Source organism: Clinocottus analis, unplaced genomic scaffold, assembly GCF_023055335.1.
Source record: "Clinocottus analis isolate CAN_PGR_092001 unplaced genomic scaffold, fCliAna1.0.p SCAF_21, whole genome shotgun sequence".
Lineage (NCBI taxonomy): Eukaryota > Metazoa > Chordata > Actinopteri > Perciformes > Cottidae > Clinocottus > Clinocottus analis.
The window spans coordinates 8,926,305-8,948,568 of NW_027175943.1; the positions used below are offsets into that span (position 1 = coordinate 8,926,305).

At 49.0% G+C, this 22,264-nt stretch overlaps 1 protein-coding gene across 11 annotated transcripts in view; it reads left to right on the top strand.

Moving 5' to 3' along the window:
- The window catches only part of LOC137792018 (nuclear factor 1 B-type-like), a 63,919-nt gene that overhangs the window by 13,055 nt on the left and 28,600 nt on the right, over positions 1-22,264 (top strand). The window lies entirely within an intron of this gene.

Sequence of the window (22,264 nt, forward strand, 5' to 3'; positions counted from 1 at the left end):
CTACAACCCACAATTACACTGTGGAGTCTCACCAAAAAAAGTCTCCTTCATCCCTCTCCTAAACCTCGTGGTGTAGCCGACATCGTCGAGGAAACTTGGCGAACAAAAGGTCATCCCCTCTGTCTTTACACAATTGTTTGCAACCTGTGGTCTGGGATTTCTACTGGCTCAACATAGCTTTTTGAGCAGTTATGACAACGACCCCAGTTAACCTACAGATGGCTAAATGAGTAATGCTCAAACTCATCAGGATGCGATCCCAGCTGAGTCTGCATGGTGTTTCCCAGGAACATCTTCATCTGCTTATGCGCGTCTGTTTCACAAACTATTAGACGTTCGCCAGACATTTTTTCTCCCCTTTTTCTGTAAAACCTCTGGCTGTAACTTGGGTTGCCATGTGTGTCTTGTTAAGGGCAGTTATGACAAATGGCAGCAGCTGTACAAACTAATCTCTCTGTAGCTTTCACACATGGCGCCCAATTAACAATGGACCACTGTGGGGCCCTAATCCACGGTGCAGCCATCCTCTGGTCCCGCTTGCTGGGCCAACTGCCCCAGGAGACTCTTCTCCTCTGCACTCCTGTTAGCCAGCCTGTAACTCCCTTCAGATGGGAGCCCTTGAGCACCGCGAGGCATGCTTGGGTTGAAGACGCGGTAGCCATCTTGTTTGTTTCCGTGTTGGGCGTCCCGGTTCCCGCCGGTATAGACCCCGGTTTTAATTCGACACACTGGAGTTCTCTGGGATTGGGTTGCAGCCTTGAGTGGGTTTGGACTCAGATGCTCACATGCACTATAGGAAGTCACGTGTATTCAGCTCGTGTGCATGCATTAAAACACATGCACGCAGCTGCAGTTGATAGATTTAGCAAAGTGGTTGCTGAACGGGTGGGTGGGAGCGCTGTTGTGTATGTGGGATATAGCTTTCCTGTCAGTGGGCATATTTCCAGTAGTTGTATGATGATAAACTGCTGTTTCTTGAGGCTTCAGATAGCTGAACCCACTGTGTAATGCACTTAAAGTGTGTGTGTTTGTGTGTGTGTGTGTGTGTGCATTCACTACCTCCGCAGTCTTATAGGATAATATAGTATATGAAAGCAGGGGGATGTTAGCCCACATTTACTTGATGGTTCGTTTTAACTTTGGATGTATTCCAACACTGCTACTCACATACACAAATAGTATCCGTCCACTTTCCCAGGAAAAGTTTCAACGTGTGAAGTCTTTCTCCCCATCCAAGAGTGTGACAGCCGGGCTTTGCATGGCTTTGCTGAAGTATTTTATTTTCAGTTTTAGATTACAATGAATAATTCCCAAACTGAAATACTGTAAGTCCACATCACTTGGATGCACACCAGTGTGAATTGAACAAAACAAAGCCACAAACGGGAGTTTGGGACTCAAAAAGAAGGGTGTTGAAAGGTCGGCGGCCATCAGGAAAACTGCGTAGGGCCTTGCCAAAACTATGACATGAATGAAACAAATGGATGAAGGAAAATGAAAATGGTTGGGGTGTGATCTCTGGCAGGCAGCGCAGAACCAGTGCCAACTGTTATGAATGGGAAACCGCTGCTGAGCTAATGAAAAAGAAAAAAGAAAAGAAAGAAACTCACTTTTTTCATCCGCCATCCAAGAATAATTAAGCGCGCGCCGGCCTTCTGGTGAGGGTGGAGAACGCCACCAGACACTTGACTCAACATCTCACCGCAGCGGAGGACAGTCCAACACGCATAGGGTGGGGAACAATAAAAAGTGCAGGTGAACACTCCAAAAGTGGAGTGAAAAACAAAAACTGTCAAGAGGCGCTTCTGAAAACACTTTATTAAAGCGAGGAAAGCAAAAAACACGAAACACATAAAAAAAAAGAATAATAATTTGGGGTGTTATTCTCATGAATTCAGATCACATGTCACATAAAACATTTTCATTTGCTCCATTATGCACAAAAGCACATAATGATTGCTGGCGTGCCCTACCATAGCTCTCACACACACACACGCACACACACACACACACACACACCATCAACTCTTAACTTAATCCCTGCTCGAGGTGTTTGGTGACGGGGCTTAACGAATCTGCAGGGATCATGTACTGTACTGTACCGTAGCGCTGATGTGATTAGTAGATGAATCAGCTGATTGACAGAAAGTTCATTTCAAGTCCAATGACCATTTCAACATCCGAGCTTTTCGAATGTGAGGATTTGCTTCCTTTTAATTGAATATGCGTGTGCCTGCACCTGAGTTTTTTGAGACGTCTTCTTGGGCTCTGGGAAATCACGATGGCCATTTTTTCAAGAGACCACAACAATTAAGAATCCGTTTTAAGAATGAGTTAATCGATTAGGAAAAATAATCAAACCTTCATGAAAATGTGAAGACATGTCCGGCCCCGCCGCACCGTTGAAGTTCTACACTGTGTGTATCTCTTACAGCCTTCTCTGTTCGATGACAGGATGGAAAAAGCAGAATGGGGGCCAGATGTACGTTTATATATAGGACCTGACAAGAGTACAGAGCAGGACACCGGGCAGAGCCGTTGCATATCACATGCGCCCTATCACGTACGCCACATGTACTGTATGTGAAGCAGGAAAAAAAACTGCTGATAATGATGCACGCTCGCCTGCGTCATGAAGCCGGAGGGTTTTAGCAGAGAGCAGTATAGGAGTTACAGGGTATACTTAAATAGAAGTGTAAGTTTGTCAGTGAATCTCTGCGCTAGTTGCGTTTATTTTTGTCACTGAGGGGGTCTTATAGGCCTGTGCAGACTTTATTTAAATCCATTATCAACTCGCCCCGGAGCCAAGAACAACAACAACGTTTTTTTTTCTGTTTTACCGCTAAACCTTTTTTTTTTTTTTGTATAAACGGCATCTTGTATGCCACGAACATCACCCATGGCTGACAAAGCGCGCTCTGTTTGGAGGCAAACGCTCAAAACAAAAAGTGGTTTCCCCATTATGGCAATCAAAGCAACGTTATCAGCGATCAACATATTCTCACCCGGAGACAGAGAGGAGAAGAATGCCCCATTGACTGATACTGCCTGCTAGGCCGGTCGCGCTGATCTCCTGAAGAAAAGGCCAGTGTCGCTGGCGGCCCCCTCCACACTCCCCCGCAACTGCCTCCCCTCTCTTTGCCTTCTTCCCTCAATATATGTCTCAATACTTGGGGGATCTTAGAAGGGAGGGTTGAAGAGAGCTGCATGTGTGTGTATTGTCGGGGTGCTGCCGGGGCGACTCTATCCCATGCTGGTGGTGTAACGGGCGGGCGGCTGGAGGAGGCGGGGGGGGGGGGTCACCTGCCAGACTGCTGGAATGTTAATGCCGTGGCTCTGATAATTGGATTTTGTACACACCGTCTGTGAGGAACGTCCAGCAACTTTCCCCCTCTTATTGTTCGACTCGGCCCTAGACCCTCAATAGGGCTTGGCTGTGTTTATACAAGCACTCACGTCTCAATAAGGACTGTTTACAATGCGTGTGCGAGTGTGTGCGAGTGTGTGCGCGCGTGCGTGCGCGTGAGGGCATGTGTACGTGTGTGTGTGGTGTCGGAAATTCTGAATCGCGGTGCAATCGTGTGTGACGGGGTGACTGAAGTGAAAGCAAGAGTGTCAGATTATCTAGATTTGGCAAATATTTAAGTTATCAAGAGATTTGTCAGGTCTTAGAACAGGATTGTTGCAGTAAGATTTAGCACATAGTTGGATTAAAGACTTTTCACAATGGGACTTTTTTTTTTTGCCAACCATTCACTAACATTACACGACATGTTCTAAAGTGCACGCAGAATCAAAAGGTAGACACGCCCACTGTGAGGTCAAAGGTGAGGAGCAGGCGCTCCCTATTGGTGTGATGTGTCTGCTGCGTGCATGATCTGGGATCATTAGGGAAGTTATGGCTCTTGTTTGCATCGAGGGGAGCTTGGAATCAGGCCGGGAGCTGTGACGCACTGGTTTCCCTCTTCCTGGCCTCCCGTGCTATTTCCACCCGGGCTGCAGCGGCTTGAGCTGGTTAAATGTCTCGGCTGCACTGACCTAAATTCCTTATATTCACCTCAGAAGACCTTTGCCTTAGCCAACTAACTGTTTATTTCCATCCCTATAGTTTTCCGATGCAACGAGCATACGCTTTGTTTGTGTATAAAAGATCCTTCCTGTACATAAGGAAGCTACGTTTGAAAAAAAGAAAAAAGAAAAAAGAAAAAGTCATCCTATTCCCAGCTGTAATGCCTCAGAGCAGAACTGCTCGAAACAATGACAGTTTTTTTTCTTCTTCTTTTGGCATAAAGACTTGTTGTGGTTAGATAAACAGCCTCTAATTGCATTTAATCTGTGTTAAAGTAAGGTATTTGGAACAATTACTTTGGTATGTTTACCAAACAGCTGGTGTGTGGATCTCCCCCCCAGCCCCCACCTCCCTCTAAGATGTAATGGATTTGGTTCACCTCGCTGGTTAGTGGGAAAATAAGATACAGGCGCCACATTAACTTATGCATAGCTTTGTATTCAGGCTTCAACTATTACAGAAACAACAGCGCAGAAATCTGTTTAGTTTGGGTACGATCTCATTAAAGTGAAATGGCTTTGGTTAAGGTGCCAGATTTCCATTTTGTGTCACTGTGCCACATCTTGTGGAAACAAACACAATCTAAAAGCACAAGTCATTCCCTCAACAATAATGTTAATTAACAGCAAAATTCTTACAGAGCAACATGTGCAATTGAACTGTAACCATCAGCAATAACTCTTCAAATGTGCAAAGACGCAGACATTTACCAACATGTTTAAATCCTTCCGTTTTGTGTGCTGGAAATGACATCTTCTCTTATGAAGGGTCAAAGCAAATCTACAGTTTAATAATAAAGTCTCACAAAAAGCTGTATTTGCACAAGATTACCAGCAAGCATTACTCCGTAACAGGCAGCAGTCCTGCATGTTTATCCGCTGTCTTGCTCTTTTCCCTTTAACCTGGCAGTAGTGTGCTGTTGCATAAACAATGGTCTGGGCAGCCACCTTTGGGCTATTGTAGCCTTCCACGTGGGTTGAACTCTGGCCAAGTGGATGTTGTTGCATGAGACGACCCCGCAGCCAAACGCACGAGCCAACCAGAGGCCTCCGTTCCAGGAGGCGAGCACTCACTGGACGACACCCGAGGATAGTAGCGCTTGACAGCTCTTGGATCGCGTCGAGGAACTCGACTTTGAAATTCAAACAGAGACGGGTGAATTGGCCGCAGCCCACACAAATGGCGCATTCCCCCGCAAAATGTCACAGCTCAAATCAAAACTCAAGCCACACTTTGGACAAGGGATAAAGTGCTCGTACGTGTGTGTGTGTGTGTGTGTGTGTGTGTGTGAGAGAGTCTGTATGATTTGACATGCTGCATGTGTTTAGTATTCATAATGAGGTGTTGCAAAATGCATGCTCTCTGCATATCTCGCTCGACTCACCCGCCACCTGTATAAACAACAGTGCTATTGCGAAACGGTTCCAGGGAAAGGCTCTTCCCGGGGCTTGTTGTCAGAATGAGGTCAGCGAACACTACTCTTTTCTCTCGTTTTCCCTCCTGCTCTCTGGCTCTCTCGCTGGCGCTCTCCGTTGTACTTTGTCCTTCTGGAGCACAGGAGGAATAAGGCCACCGGATCAACTGAAAAGGCATCTGTATCCACACGTCGGCCTGCATGTTTGCTGCAGAGGCTCAGCCATTTCCGTCTGTGCCGTTGACAAGCAGCAACTCGGGAGATATTCGTCTCAGTATCCCAAACGGTGTTATTGTACGTCGAAGTCCAAAACTCTCTCATATCATGCTTTGATTCAGGATTATTTTGTCACATGCTTTGAATCCATGAGAATGACCTGGTGTTCCACACGCAGCAACAGGCAGAAGGTGCTTGAGCAATAAAGCAATTATTATCGCAATCAGCGCATGGACTTTAGGGAATCCTGCTGGATCCGCTTGTATATTTTCTTTGGTTGCTAACGGGGATGGGAGACGGCTGCATCTGAATTCTCGCGGCATGACATCATTTGCCCCCCCCCCTTCCCCCTCTCCTCGCTGATCATTTTACCCCACCGCGGCACAATAGCGCGTAAGAGGAGCGCGCATGTATCGTGTGCTCGAGGCCGAGGAAGCCCCCCTAATCGAGCCGCCCCCAAAAACGCCGGCGCTCCCAGAGGCACCGTTGGTGGACCGCGTCGAGTCTGGAACACTGTAACAGGATCTCCAGAGAGGAGCACAAAATGGGCGCTCTGTGTCCAAGATTTGTCCAGACAACCCCAGATAAGGAAACCCAACAAGGGCGAGCCGAAGGAGCTGCCGCTGTGACTTGAGCAAATAACCTTTAATCTAGGTCATGCAGCCAGATAGCGGGCTGCAGCAGCGGTTGCTTAAGTACCAGCAATGGCACTACTGGTGACGTAAGTGATAAAGAATGCTTTAAGAGGCCATTCACTTGGATTTATCCACGCTGTTTTGGGAGTATGCGCTCCTGTCGGGCCCGCTGTCACGAAGCAAGCCAACCGTGCGTTGCAATCACGATGATGAAGTAACACTGACTAAACTAAACAAAGTGAAACAAAGATGAATGGATTCCCAGCACTGGAAATCCCTCACGGCAGCGTGACTGCTCGATCTGTCCAAAAGTAGGCATGTCTGCGTGCCCAACCTTGACAACATTGGATTTGACGGCAGGCAAAATAAAAACTGTTTTATTTCTACATCGGCTGAACCTTCACTGGTGCGAGTGAACAAGCACTATTTGGTTTATTTCACACTCCGCGGTAACACACTGGTTGCGGCGGTGGCCCGACTGAGCCTAAATCTCACGGCAGTCATAACAAGACCCATAACTGTGGCCGGGCCCTCGGGGCTGTGTTTGTCTCCCTCTGCCCACATCTCCCCTGCTCGTCCCCAGACCAGATCGCTACACGGGCCATATGTGTCGGCAGACCACAAAATCCTGAAGCCATTACTTGGCCCACTCCGGTGAAATTGAAAGCAGCAGCCAGTAACAGCAGCGGCAATATCTAGTTTTGGCTGGAGTTTATGGGGGCACTGTAAGGAAAGCCCGGTCAGATGGTAGCGCTCACGCTGACTTGTTGACGGCAGCAGGCTGCAGACGACTGACGTCTTCTTGTCATAGCGCCAGCTCCTCCCCCTCCCATGACCTCCCGGTGACGATGTTTATGTGCTGCTTTCTGTTTCCAGTTTGCAGGATGTGTCGGCCTGTGGTCACTGAACCCGCCGCTCACATGGGCTCACAGGCCCCAAAGAACGCCGTCCCTTGGAATTCTGTAACATTTGGATCATTGGGAAGCGGCGTTAACAAAAGAAACGTGTCGTGTCTTGCACGGGAAAAGAACACCATTTGAAGGGTTCTCTCCCTCGAAGGGTTTTTCTGCAGAACCTTGGTGAAAACATGTTTTTAGGCAACACTGTCTCCTGTCTCGCGTTACGTATTAATGATGAAACATTCGTCCAACCACCGTGTCGTCGTGAGCCGCAACACTACTCCTGGGCCTTTAGGAAAGGGCACAGCGGGGACAGCATCCCCTTGGCGTGAGTCGTCTGCCCCCGGTATCCAGCTTTCCTTCAGTCCTCACGCTGCCGTGTGCAGGAAGCGCATGCCTCTAATGCATTAGTTCAGGGTCTTACATTTCGTGCGCCATACATCATGCTTTGTGATTTCCGGTAATTTACGTGCAAGACACGATGATTTGAAGGAAAGCTGAATGCTTTCGGGGGGGGAAATGTTCCCTTCTCATGTGAAAGTCACTGTACTTGGAAGCTTGTTGAGCTGGTGGCTCGCTCGCTTCACTTGTTCCATCTGATGCCCCCCTTACCCCGCCTCTCTCCGGTTTTAGGTATCACGGTAAGGTCCTTTCGCTGTAAAAGGGAACATTCACTTGCGAAACAAACCCTTCACTTTGCCCATTGGATGCCTTCGAGGTTGGACCCCGTTCTGTTGCGATTGTCATTTTGTAACCCGTTTATGTCATTTCTTTATTTGGTTGGACGGCGGGTGTTCGTGGGATGAGGGCTCATGGCAAAGACTTATCTTCAAGCGCGCGTCTGTCATCTGCTGCTGCAGACAGAGTGCTCTTTCATTCGCTCCAGTGAAAGAGGGTTCACAGAGATTTAAGGGCCAGCATTGTTTGTGCTCCGCGATGCTTAATCACTTTTGATTGGACACCATATTAAAACTCGGGCTCCAGACGGAAAAGAGAGGGGCTCTGCCGTCAAAAAAAAAAAAAGAGTTGCCGCCCTCCACCAAACAGGAGCGGCGCTGCCTCGCAGGGTGGACGACGGGGACAAAGACACACTGCCGAGAGCTAAGCCAAGAGACGGAGGAGATGAAGGTCTTTAGCGGACTAAAAGTTAACACCCGAATTACGAACCGTCCCGCCTGCGCTACAAAAAAAAAAAGGAGTTGTCCTGCTTTAATACCAAGTATGCTGTAAAGAACAACAACATATAAACTAAGAGGTTCTGCTGCTCTGCCTCCAATGTCTTATCTTTCCTTGGGCTCAAGGAGTAAGATGGCGGCTTATTCCTCGAGCACTTCACTTTCCCACACACCCCCTGCACTCCGTTTCACTGCGGCACTGATTACACATGGTGTTTACATATTCCATAGAGCACTGTGACAGAGATAAACCTCTCCTGATGCTTATCCCCTGGCCACAATGTGGAAACCACTAAGATATAATGTAAACCAAACGTCGCAGCTGCCCTTTCATGTCTCAAGTGCAAGTTCTGCGTGCTGAGCGAGCATTTTGAGAGCTCGGCCTTAAGTAGCATTGGTTAAATTTCAGGTTTAAAACCATCACGTTTTTTTTTTTTCTTCTTCTTTCTCCCTCTTCTTCATTTAACGACGTTGGCGAGCTCCTTTCACGAGTGTATTTTTTTTTTTAGCCGTCTCACGTAATGCTGATGTGGAGGTACTAAAATCCCAGATTTGAATGATTTTTCAAAAATACTCTTTTTTTATACACTTTCACCGGCTCCCCTCTCGCGCTGATCGACTGTGGAAACTTTGAGTAGCTCGCTCTGGCGAAGAGGAGCGTTTGACACACATAGCTTTGACTTTTGGGAATGCATAGCTGTGGCGAGGGATCGGCGTTTGATACGAAATGTGATTAATGATCCGCACATCAGCGAAAGAAGGGAGCGCTCCCCATAAAGTGGGTTGTGGGATTATGCAGAGGGCTGCGCTCGGAGGACTTCTCGCCATTAATTGGCCCCATCTCTCCTGTGGCCCCGAGTATTGCTGTCACTCTCTTTGGCACGCAGCGGTTTTGCGCATGTTATCACTCCAGAGGTCCTCTGCAGTAAATGTGTCACCGACAGATTTGCACTGGTTTAAAAATACCCCTCTCGTATGCGCTTTTCCCAGTGTCTCACGCTTTGGGTCGCAGAGAGTGCGGGACATTCGCTGCCTCGCAATCCCCGGCGCGTTTTCGAGCACCGTTCCCGAGCTCACACAAGCGCACTCCGTGGCCTCGCCCGGTGGTGTGTAATCTATAGGTTCCTACACACAGTCCTCGCACAGCACCTGCACCGCACCCTTGTTTTATGATGTGCCGATGAGAGCGAGCGCTTGCCGCAGGGCCGCCGCTCAGTATACATAACCTGCTACCAGGACACACTATATACACACACACACACACACACACACACACACACTACACACACACACACACACGCACAGAACAGACTGTACTGCAGTTGCCAAGGTTAACTTAAGGAAATGAGGTTACAATCCTTCTAAATGAGAAGCGCTCCGTCAAGTCGAGCCGGTTCGTAATTTAACTCGGATCCTTTTCACTGGAAGGAATCCACAGCCAAATAACTGAACAACAAGTCTGGTATTGTTTTACTGCGATTACATTATTAGTTACTGTAACGATGTGGACGTCTTCACAGCTTTGACCGACTTTTCCTTCTCCCTGCTTTACATTGGCTCCAAGTTGCCTCCATGAATCTTAAACTAATCCACCAAGTGTGAGCTCATCCCTCTTAATTTGTTTGCGTGCTTTGCGTCCATGAAGATGTTCTCCAGTGACATCTAAGCCATCACGTTGACAACCCCAAGTGGCTCCTAATACTCCGCCTGATTCTCCTCCATGGCCGCTTTGATGCTCCCTTTATTATGTTCCACGGGGCTATTTTGGCCCCTCCCCCTCTTGTTTACGAAAGTGGCCCGATGAGGCCTTCACTGCGCAAAAAGCTTGAACTTGCAGTCTGCCGCTCGGCCACTTGGGCAAAGACGAGGCCTACTTTAATCAAGACATGAGAATGACCCACTTCATCTTATGCTAATTTTGTTTTGGGGGAAAATTAGCTGGGATTGACTGTAAAGAGAGGTTTTTTTTTGCTCCCTTTCATAAGCTTAAACCAAAGCAATATCTGTGCATTGAAGTAGGCAGTGTTGACATAATTCCTCTGTGGCTTTTTTCTTTTACATAGGCAGGAGCCCGGTTTTCCTTACCCCATGTGATAACATTGAATCGCTTTGCTCAGTCTGTGTGAAAGCAGGCCTAATCCGTTGTAAAGCGGGGAAGTGGACTTTTTCTTTTTTTTACAAGGTGCTAATGGCCTGCTAATTCTTGAGGAAAGGCAAAGTGACCGGTTCCTCCAGCCGAGGGTTTACTACCTGCTGCCCTTTGACCCCTTCCTGTCAGGGTGAAGAAGTCAAATGCAAGTTGTCGTTCCGGCTTAAACGCCACGTTTACATTCCTTCTCGTGTGTTGACTTTACGCTCTTGCTGTATACCATCACATTACTCTGCACTGCGATGATTTACGGTTGTTAAAAGACCTTATCTATATCATAAAGAGTGTTTTATAAAGACCTGTCGTCTTCTACAATTCAGTCATGAATTACAGAGGTTTTACGTTTTCAGGCTATGGTATGTTTTGTTAGTGTTAAAGTGGACATAATGGTTTTCTCTGCTCCCCCACGTCCCGCCCCTAATACATGTGATCCTACACATTGCTACAAACTATGACCTCATCAGTGTTTTGACAGCAGATTACATTTAAATGCACCGTGCAGGTGTTGTAAATGTATAGTTGTCTCGGGCTTCGTGTGCAGGCGTATCATATGAGAAGCCTTTTTTTTATGTCCTAACTCTCCATATCATTCAATTAGCTAATAGTCTGTCCTCCCTTCTTTCCAGCAAGCCTCCTCAGATGTATTTACTAGGCCTTGTTGTCTTTATGGTCTCCACTGGCGACTCGTGCGCACATAGCGCTGGATAAAACAAGAGGTGATTTAGTGGCAACGTCACAATGCGTCCTGCTCCGGTGGCCGCTTCCTACCTTTGTGTGGTCGAGGGCTCAGGGGCGCGGCAACGGATACGCGGCCCGGGTCCCGGCAGGCTCCGAGGAGGGAAGGAAACCTGGTGTCAAAGGCGATCGCTCGCCGCTTCTGTTATCTGAGCAACAGACACTCGCAGCCAGAGACTCGGCGACAGTCAGAGTCAATGTGTGGCCGGGGGATACCACTAGCGTTGGCTCTAAATGTCACGGCACAAGTTGTTCGTCGTGGCACGTGTTTTAACAGTACCGGGAAAAACTGAAAGTAGACCGTTTCCCGAAGTGAAGGCAGCGAAATAACAAACAGAGTGCAGTAGAGACCTGGTTGCGTGCGGACCGCTGCTGCATGGTTTCTTTCTCCTGCTCCTCTCCGCACAGGCCTCTCCTGTAACCTTGAGAGAAGCCCGCGCAGGCCCCAAGTTCAACGAGTGCATGAGGCATATTTTCGCTGAGCGCGCTTGGACCGCCCCACTAAACCCCTCGACCCCCCCGCCCCCCTCCTCACCATACATACAGCTTCTTTTTTTTTCGCCTTTTTTTTTTCTTCTTTCTTTCCTCTCCTCCTCCTCCTCCTCCTAAAGTGGACTCCCTGTAGGCCTCGCCTTTCACAGCGCCTGCAAAGGAAATACATAATGTGTAAAAAGAATTCCATATGGTGTCATACGATCTGTGTAATTCTCTTCTCGATTGATACAAAAAAAAACAAAAAAACCTTTCATGCACAATTCTGTCCTTTGTGTAAAGTACTGTAGCCTCTGTACACTATGTACTACCTTGAAACACTTGATCAACTTTGTTTCCACCCAGTCACAAACAGGTTTATACCAACATAATACTGCAAATGGGTTCCATATAAACCTTAATGTCTTCATTGATTGAAAATACTGACTGAAGACAAGCAGTTCAACCAGCCCATCGGTGGAAAGGTTTTATCATCACTTCCTTCTTCCTTAAATACCTGGGCGTCACTTGTAGGCACTTATCTGGAGGTGTGTGTGGCATCAGCTGTTGTGGCTTACAGTGAGGCCTCCTGCCTCGGGGGGGGGTGGCGGTAGTCTGTGGCAGTCCTACGGGTCTGCTGTTCCAGGTACGTCCTTGCCAAGTTCAAGTGGCTTGGACCGGGCCCCGCACCACAAATGGGAAATGTTTCTGCAGGGCTGCCAACCTTGTGAGAGCGGTGATTGCACCAAGGCTGTTGTGTCAGGGAAAGAGATAGTGTGTTTCTACATACACATTCAAACAAGCCCTCAGGAGAGAGAAGAAGAAGAAGAAGAAGAAAAAAAAAGGCCAAGTAGAGATGTATATATGAAGATGCCTGCCAGGAGGGGGATTACAGAGTCTGCTCCAGTGGTGGCCCTTTGATATTCCTTCCAGCTCCCATGATGCAACACTGTGGCGACTATGAAGAGATTATGTTTTCATGGTCTTTGGACAGATTCCAGACCAAATTCAGTGCCACAATAACGTCAAATATGATGTATTGCATTTGTGTTGGTTCTTTCATTAGTTCAGAAAACGTAGATTTATAGTGTGTGCTCACTAAATGAGTCGAGAAAGGGGAGGAGAGCAAAGCGACAGAGTGTTTTAAAGGGCTAGGTAGACAAAGACACCTGGAGGCAAACTCAATCACTGCGCTTGACGGCAGCGTCATATATCTGTTAACACGACTGCCTCGCAGGCACCACCCAGAACGGATAGTCATTGTGTGAGTATGTCTCCTGTATATTTCTGAGCTTGGCCCTGTGTCGGTGGGCGTGAGCAGTCGTGAAGAAAGAGGGCATCGTAAACAGGGGCCACTTTCGGAGCTATCATTTAACCCCCAACCCAGTTTGCCCTCATAACCACCGCTGATCTCAGTGAATGAAGCCCCCGCGCCCCCTCTGCATCTCCGATACAGTGAAAAAACAACATGCTTGGGCGAGTGGAAAGCCAGGCCTGTGGGAGCTGGCTAGGGGGCGGGCGTAAAGGCCCCTGTGGTGTGGCCCTGAGTGGACAAATCCTAGCAGGCTGAGGAAGTGGAGGAAGCAGTGCGGGGAGGGTTACACTGATTGGTGGGAGGCGGGCGGGTTACAGGAAAAAAGCGGCAAAATGGGGGAATTCCCTTTTTCCTGAACCGAAAAAGCGATGGAAAAAGTGACTGCTCGAACTCCTTCATGCCGCTCCATGTCAAAACAGCCGAGCGCTGGCGTCATCTGTGCAAATATTTCAAGAGATTATGGTTTCGGAGCCTCGTGGGAAAGGCTGAGGACAGCCCGACTTCAACTCGTTGCAACAGAAAGCCTTCCCCTTCCTAACTTCATCAGAGCATAAATGGGGCAACCACAAAGCCACAATATTTAAAGTACCTGCAAACAAACGCAAAACCTGCCAGGCGGGGCGACGACTGTCTTTGTTCGGAGTATCATCACAGCATCTTGGCAGCCACCCAGAAATGATTTTGAAACAAAGGCCCTTTACATTCTCGCCCTAAGTAGCGAGGGAGGACCAGGCTTGCCGTGCCCAAGGACACGGCCCACATGCATACCTGCTACACACCTTTGTTTCATACAGTGAACTCAATAAGGCCACACTACTCAATACTCGTAGCGTAGTGATACTCGTATGCATATCCTCCCCCACCAAAACAAAAAAAAATCCCATAAAAGCTGGTGATGCTGCGTATCCCAACCATGTGACCAAACGCTGTGGCCTGCTCCTCTGGATGCCACGCTTCGCTCTCACATTGTTTACGACTCTCAAACAACAGAATCTGAAATTAATTTAGCGCCTCTCCTCTTCCCACTGTAAACTGGCGCTGTGCAGCCAAACCACATGTTGTTATTGCTGCAGTGGCAGAGGGGGCTGCCCCAGCAGGCCTTAGTAGCACAGAACACATTTGCTCTCTGTTTTTTTGCCAGGAATGTGGAATAGAGTTCTCTCTCGCTCCCTCTCTCCGGCTGTGTATACTTGCTTAGCGTGCACTTCGCTGCGATTTATAAATCATACGCTTGTGGCGTGACGAAGGGAATACTCCTGGTAAACCTGAGAGATCCCATTTGCATTTTGATCTCCTGTAAGACCGAGATGTTTTGTCACGATTATATGGCGCTTTGTTGTGGTAAGTGACAGGCTGCTGACTGCATTGGGTCTCTGGGCGTTTGTGTCGGAATGGTGCATCGGGGACCCACAACCACAAAGAGCTAAGATGGTTTGCACCTTAACTGCTGTTAGCTGGATATCTCCAGACAGTTGGAGGGTCCGGGAGGAGCGGAGGAGCTCCGCTGCCTCTGGATGGCTGCCAACGCTCTGACCTTGTGGCGGGCACAGCCGCTGTCACTCCCTCTTGAGTTATGTGAGAACCTGTTTTTATGATGCCGTTTTTTCTTCTTCTTCTTCTTCTTCTTCTTCTTCTTCTTCTTCTTCTTCTTCTTCTTCTTCTTTTCTTCAACCACTGCTCTGCATCTGACTTTGGCTCACCAAAACGAGCGCCTACCTGGTGCCGCGACCCCCGCGAGAACCACCAACACTTTTCTTTTATAAGAGTAGTGGTTTCTGTGAAATTACTCCCACAATTTCCCTTCTGCCCTAAAAGCCTCTCTCCCTGGTCTTGTGCCAGTGGAGACACCTTAACCCCAGTCCCCCTACAAAACCCTCTTGCCCCCACCAGCCCCCGCCCCTTTCCTCAGCCTCGATTCCCCACAGATGCTTTGATTCGGGCCTGCGCCGACTGGGGGCCTCCGTCTCCAGGCTCATTAACAGGAAAGGAGGGGTTTTACTGGCCATGCGGCTGGCAGCCGGCATTTAAACCACCGGCAAGCTCCTCCATCGGCCCGCTGCATCTGAACAACCCACCCTCAAGAGTTAAACTTCTTTCCGTCGTTACTGCATTATTGGGAGGAAAGGTGTGGGCATTATTAGAGCGAAGGCGCTTGAAGATTGGAAGGTACCAGAAGGGCCAGAAGGTACCGCCTTCCCTCACGTGGTACACAAGCGATATCTAATCCACATGTAGGAATCAGTACGTAACAGTACGATAGGTAGCATCAAGGTTTCGGTACTCTGACTTTGTTAACCAGCCATATCCGTGTGATGCAAACCTGAATAACCGATAAGGGAAGAGAAAGAAAAAAAAAACATGATTCAGCAACACGGAAGCCTGGCTAGTAAAGATGGCTACACGACTGTTTATTTGCACCTGCAGCTTCATTCCCTACTGGAGGAGTAATGGCAACAAATAAACTGGCTCGACATCTGTTGGCAATGTCAGTAGTCTGTTTTTATGCTTGTAATGACACATTAAACTCTGTGGTTGATCCCCCCCCCCGTCCCCCCACTCCCTCCCTTTCTCCACCCTATGTCCCGTTCCAGCGGAGCAGTGCCAGCAAAATCGTCTGAATGAGTGCACGCTTTTGTTTTCTTTGTCTGTTCTGGGCCAAGATCTGGCCTTAGATGTGGTGGCGTTCTATGATCGGATAATTCCTTCCACGTCCCCAGTTTAAGGTGTGTGTGCACGTGTGTGTGTGTGTGTGTGTGTGTGTGCGCACTTTACCGCTGCTCGCTTGGCAGAGCCCAGGGAGTGCAAACAGTGGCAATGGGTGGCAGGGATTCTCGGTGGCCTCTCGCCCAGCTGGAGGAGAGCCATTTGCCCCGTGAGGGAGCACCCAGTCGCCCTGGCCCGGCCCGTTGCTCTTTGCCAGTGGGAACTCCTCTTGGCTGAGGCCCGACGCCGTCGTAAGCGCTGACAATCACTGACACATCACTGGCTGAGGCCTCATAGACACACAACGTTACACAAGCCAGAGTCAAAAGTGACTCGCACATTGTGACGCAAAGAGTTTTCATCCGGTTTCGATACTGGAAACTATTGACTCTCATTGAAATAGGAGCTTGTTTTCGCTTGTTCTTTTCCTCGGTTTCATATTTCATTTTGAGTCATTTTCACACGCGTCACTTTTAAATTCAAAGTAGTTTGACAGGTCTGCAAACAGAGTTTCATTGTAATTTGTAGTCGAACACAATTGACTTTTGCGCGGATGTTTGCTTCAGGGGTGTAAGTGTGCTCGGTGTGAGATAAAGATGGAGGTACCATTGCAGTTCCTAACTGTGCCGCCTTATCAGTGGCGGCCAGAGCGCCGCCGAACGCATTAATTAAACAACACGTTGTGAACTGGTTCGCCAGCTGCGAGTCAGGCACCAGGGAGCATATTTCAGATGTTTTTTTTTTCAAAAAGGTACATCTGAAAACTAAACAATGCAGTATTTATTAGCTCCGTGTGTGTGTGTTGTGTGTGTGTGTGTGTGTGTGTGCGTGTGTGTGTGTGTGCGTGTGTGTATGTGTGTGTCTGTAAGTTGAAAGGAAATTGGCGGCTAAAACCAGTTAAGCTTCGCTAGTATCACAACCAGGCTGTCCCTGAACTATGATCTGTGGGCCAACTTGTCTCTCTGGGGAGAGTGGGGAATTTCCCAGACCCCTAAACACCCCCGCCATCTCTCTTTCCCTCTGTGTCCCCCCCCCCACCCGCCCCGCCCCCCCCCCAGACCAGTCGAGACGTGCAGGTTTGAACCCTCTCCCTGTGTTTCTGGCCTCCCATGCCCATTGCCACTCAAGCAGCAGGGGTCCAGTGCATTTGTCTCATAATTATCCGACTGGATGGGGGGGTTCTGAAGATGAAAGAGGCGAATCACAGAGCTCCTCTGTCAAAGGTCTGTCTGCCTGACTGGGGGGTTTTGGATCTATCTCCCTTGTCCTCTCTCCCTCCCTCGCTCTCTCTCTCTCTCTCTCTTTCTCTCTCTCTCTCTCGCGGCATCCACCGCCCACCCCACCACCTCGACTCCATCACACACACACACACACACACACACACACACACACACACAGTCTTACTTTTCCTCAAGAGCAGCCTCCACAGAGCATAATCGGCGACAGTGAACGCTCGTGCATACCCCCCCCCCCTCCCCCCTCCTCTACCAGCCACCCCGCTGATTCATTCACAACTACAAAACTGCAGAAATACCCCCCACCCTCACATCCTGAAAGACTTCAGACTCTCTTCTTTTTCTTTTTTTAAATTTTTTTTTTTAAACCCCCACCCTCCACATGCTCCGCCCCCCAACCCACCGGCTAGCCGCCCACCTCACCCGCTTGCCCTCCCTCCGCCGCCTCCTCTTTTCTCCTCTCCACCCTCCCCACCACCACCTTTCTCCTTCTTCTCCTCTTAACTACTGGCTAGGAGTTAATGGACTGTTTTGGCTAGTCTCCAGACGGTGAGTGTCACCTCATTAGCCTATAGCGGCTCGCTCCCAGACTGCTCCTTGTGTGTGTGTGTGTGTTTGTGTGTGTGTGTGTGCAGGAGGAGGACTACAACGACGGAATGTCATTGGTCTGACCCCCCCTCCTCCAACCCTCCCACCACCCCCCCCCCCCCCCCCTTACCCTCTCTCTCCCCTTCCCACCACTACAATGAATGAGAAAACATGCATGCATAATTAAATCTATAGTCTCGTCCTCACTCCTCCCTCCCTTCCCTCCTTCCTCCACAGCCGTGCATTTTAAAAAAAAAAAAAAAAAAAAAAAAGCTCCTGCTTGGAAGTTTGCCACCGTGGAAAAAAGAAAAGAAAAAAGAGAGAGACAAAAAAAGCGGTGTCTTCGAACCAGAGAGATGTGGCCAACCTTCCACCCTCGTATAGACCTATTCTTTTTCATCCCGGCCCGTCGAATGGCAGGGTGGCAACAGCGGGCGAATGTAAATGCCACCCGGTCCTGCCAGTCAATTACGCCGCAACAAAGCTAATTGTTTGTTTGGTGCATACCAAAAAGATGCCGAGGTTGGCCATTGATGGGCCCATTGTTTCAACGCAGATGCGAAGTTCTTTTTTCTTTTTTCTCACAGGCTAGACTTGACGCTGATTAAACGTGTGAATGATGAGACCACACTTTTTGGAAAATCTGCTAATCTATGCGACTGTTGTGAGTTCAACTTTCGCGTAACTATTTTATGTTTGCTACATTTAGGATTTATTTCTCGTCAGTGAATCTTTTGATATTTTTTTCTCCTCCCAATTAATGAATTAGTTGTTTGCCAGAAAATAGTCAGACATTTCCTTCACAGCTTCCCGAAGCCCAAACGGAGGCTTCCAAATAGCTCGTTTTGTCACAAATACAAAGATATTCAATTTGTAAAGATACAAATTTAGAAAAATTTACATTTGAGAAGCTAAATCCAGCCAGCGTTTGTAATGTTTGCACCCTAAATAAATAAAAGCATGCTGTATGGCAATCATTTTTCCACACAGCCACTAATTGATTGAAATTTCTCTCTCCATATATGAATATACCTGCCACACTTAATGCAATAGATGCTTCCAGGTGCCGCAAATTACAAATTACAAATTGGCGGCTCAGAGGAAAGAATGAAGAGGGATGCAGAAAGAGGAAAAGAAGAAAAAGTAATGTCATTAAAAATAGAAAGAAAAGGCTACATTCGGAGAAAAAGACGAACAGAGAGAGAGTGGGAGGAGGAGGTGGAAACGTTGCGCGGGGCGCAGTGTGCTGACTGGAGGCCAGCCTGCTCATTTTTCATGGGACAGATGAGCCACTGTGTCGCGTTGTTGTCGTGTAGTTTGTCTGCAGCCCGGCCGCTGACTGCATCGCACATGTACAGCACAGATCAGCTCGCCGCGGGATGCTGGGAGTGTGCCACATGTCGTACAGCAGCCGAGAGCTAGCATTCGGTGCTCGCTTTTGCCGTCTGCTCGCACAGTGTCTGCCTTCCGTGTCGAGGTGGGTCAACTTTATTCCCCAAATTCAAAAAGGTGGGGAAGTTGAATTCAGATGGGTTAACCCTCATCTGCATCCTTGGGTTTGTGGCTGTGTATCCCTTTGTGCTCGCCAGGTTCTTCCTTCTCCTCTCCCGGGGCCGGTGTGGCTAATGATCCGTCAGGCCATTCAGTCCCTTGTTCAAGGCCCACTCGCCGCTGAATGCGCTCCCTCCCCATCCGCACTGTTTGGTGACCTCAATGAGGAGCCTGTTGTCCCGCCGGCTCGGTTAAAATGCTCTCCTCTTTTCACCGCCGTGAGAGTTTACTGAGGAGAAGGCACAGAGACGCGGCGGAGAGAAAGAGGGCCCGCTTCTCCACCGGCATTAGTATGCGGCGATGAGAAACAAACACACACACACACACACACACACACTGATGATCCACACACACACGCTCATGCTCACGCCGAGGTGGCGGCGCTCACGTCGGGGAGACGCACACGCACACAGGGAGATACAAGTGAGCTGGGTCACACACAGTCAACCACACACACATACACTGTATGGCTCCTCATTGTTCTTGTCTGGGCTGGGATCCCACTTGATTCCATAAGTCTCAAAACCCTGACAGTCCTACTGTGTGTGTGTGTGTGTGTGTGTGTGTGTCTCTCCTTCTGCTCCATTGAACAAGTCTGTGGTGTCTGGCTTGGAGAAAAGAAGGCAAAATGTCATTGTTCTCGCAGACGTTTCAACTTTGCCCCTCTCACTTTCTACTTGCCTTTCTCTCGCTTTCGTCTGAGAGTGTGTGTGTGTCTGTGTCTATGTGTGTGTGTGTGTATGTAACTCATCCTACTGTACCTGCATTCCCCGTCAGTGGCAGTCATCCGATAGGGTAGCTATCCGGATTACCAGGTGCTCCTTTAAGCCAATAAGAAATACTTGCCTTGTTCCAATTATGAGATAATCATTACAGTGTCACACAGTGTATAGGCACAGTCGGGGGAAACACAGGGAGCCACAGTTTGTCAAAGGGAATACAATACGGTGCATATCTGTCTGTGCAGAGGTATCACTGATAATAAAACCGACAATAACGCATGGATGAGGCTTGAAGAGAGGTGCTCCAAAAGTGTTAAAGTTCAACACCCAGTCCGAACCGAAGACATCATAAAATAGTTAAAGCAGGAATTTGCGCCACGTTTCATTTTTTTTCTTTTCCTTTCCCGTTTTTGGAGCTCATCTTTACCGCTGAGACGATGCCACCCCAAGATGGCGTCCCATTTGGCTGCAGCGCCCGTCTTCCCTTCACGCTCGGCGCCAATATCACTTTCCTTTCGGCCAGGTCAGGTGCCAGCCCTTTGCAGAACGCCGTGCATGGGCCCGGGTGAGGGGCGGGCTGAGATGCCAGAATTTGGTGTGTGTGAGCGTGTGTGTGTGTGTGTGCGCAGGGAGGGGTCGGCGGCGGCGGCGGGGGGCATCGCCAGTTGGCAGGCTGGCACACAATGCCTGGCACGATAAGATCCTCCCTCTACTGCGGGCAGATTTCCTCGCCCATATCTTTTGTTTGGCTTGTTTGGGTTGCGGCTCATCCTGATAAAGGCCACTTTGTTTAGACAACAAAGCGCGAGGGAGGGAGAGAAGAGAGAGATAGAGAGACAAAGAGCGAGAAAGTGAGAGAGAGAGAGAGAGAGAGAGAGAGAGAGAGAGAGGGGGGGCATTCAAAAAAAAAAAAAAAAAAAAGGCGGCAAAGGTGGGAGGGGGAGTGCCACCACAGATGGAGACATAAAAAGAAAGAAACATAGATAGGAGATATGAGGTGGGGGAGGGATGTGAGGGGGGGAATAATCAAGAAATTTGAAGACGGAGTGTGCACTTATCGCCGGATAAGATGATATCGTCACAGATACACTGAACAGTAGATCTGCGTATGAAAAGATACAATAGAGGAGGGATACTGTTGCAGGCACGGGGACAACGATAGGCCGATAGCGAGGGGGGAAGAAAGACCCGGGGATCTGGAAGAAGAGCGCAGGTTCTGCCGGCTGTTGGAAGCCGGCCCGGGCGGCGTGAGGTCATCGCCAGAGCTGTGGATGATAGAAACCAGGAGCAGAGGAGGACACGGGACAAAGTACACGCACATTCCACGCCGGCACATGTACGTACAGTCATCTGCGCACACTGTCGAGACCCGCATGACCCCGTGTGCAGCACGCACACAGACACACACACACACACACACGTATTCAAAGCAAGGACAAACTAGTCTCCTGCAGCAGGAAGGGAAAGAAAAGCAGGACGACACTGCGCAGAAAGTCTGCTCGGCCACATCAAATATTTACTCAGGAGCAGCTGTATTGTCGAAACATTACGCATCGGGGCTGCTGCGTAATTAGGTCGATATTTTCTGCCCCCCTCTCTCTCTCTCTCTCTCTCTCTCTCTCTCTCTCCGTTTCCCTACTTCTCCCGGAGTTCCACCCCTCTCCACGCTCTCCTCCCCGTTCCCTCCCCTCAGCCTCCCCAGGCTGCTGAAATGCGTCTTGGCTCGGGACCCATGCCTCTGGCAGCCAGAGTGCTATACATGTGCACAGAACCCCGCTCGGCATAAAATGGCTGCCAGACAGGCTTCTCCTCCTGAAATGTCGACAGCGGTATGCATCTGCAGGGTGTGCGTGTCGCGCGTGCGCACAGTTTTTTTTCTTCCTAGAGGACATATGTACGTGTCTGCGAGTGTTTGCGGGCTGGGAGCGCGCACCGGCACCGTCCCCAAAAAATATTCCAAAAAAAAAGGGGAGAAAGTTTCCCAAACTATGTGGCTAATTTAACCCACACCGTGTGTGCGTGCGTGTGTGTTTGTGTGTGTGTTCCGCAATTTAGTGGGGAGAGCATGGGTGTAATGCCAAAAAATGAGCGGCTGGGTGAGGAGGGAGTGTGTGTGAGTGTTTTAGTGATTATAAAATGCAGGCGAGTAACACACATGTGCGTGGAGAACCCTCACAAGCACTGAGAAACTTTCTTGCGGAGCCAGATTTCTGTTGCCATTATCCCTAATTGCCCTAATCGTTACAGTGGTATGATAAGTATCCCGCCGGACAAGAAGGTGTAGGAACTCGTGGACACGTCCCAAATACCCACAAGCGCTCTCTGCTACTTTTTTCCCCTTGCATTTTCAGAGCCACTGCAGATAATCTGATTCCTGTATACGTGGT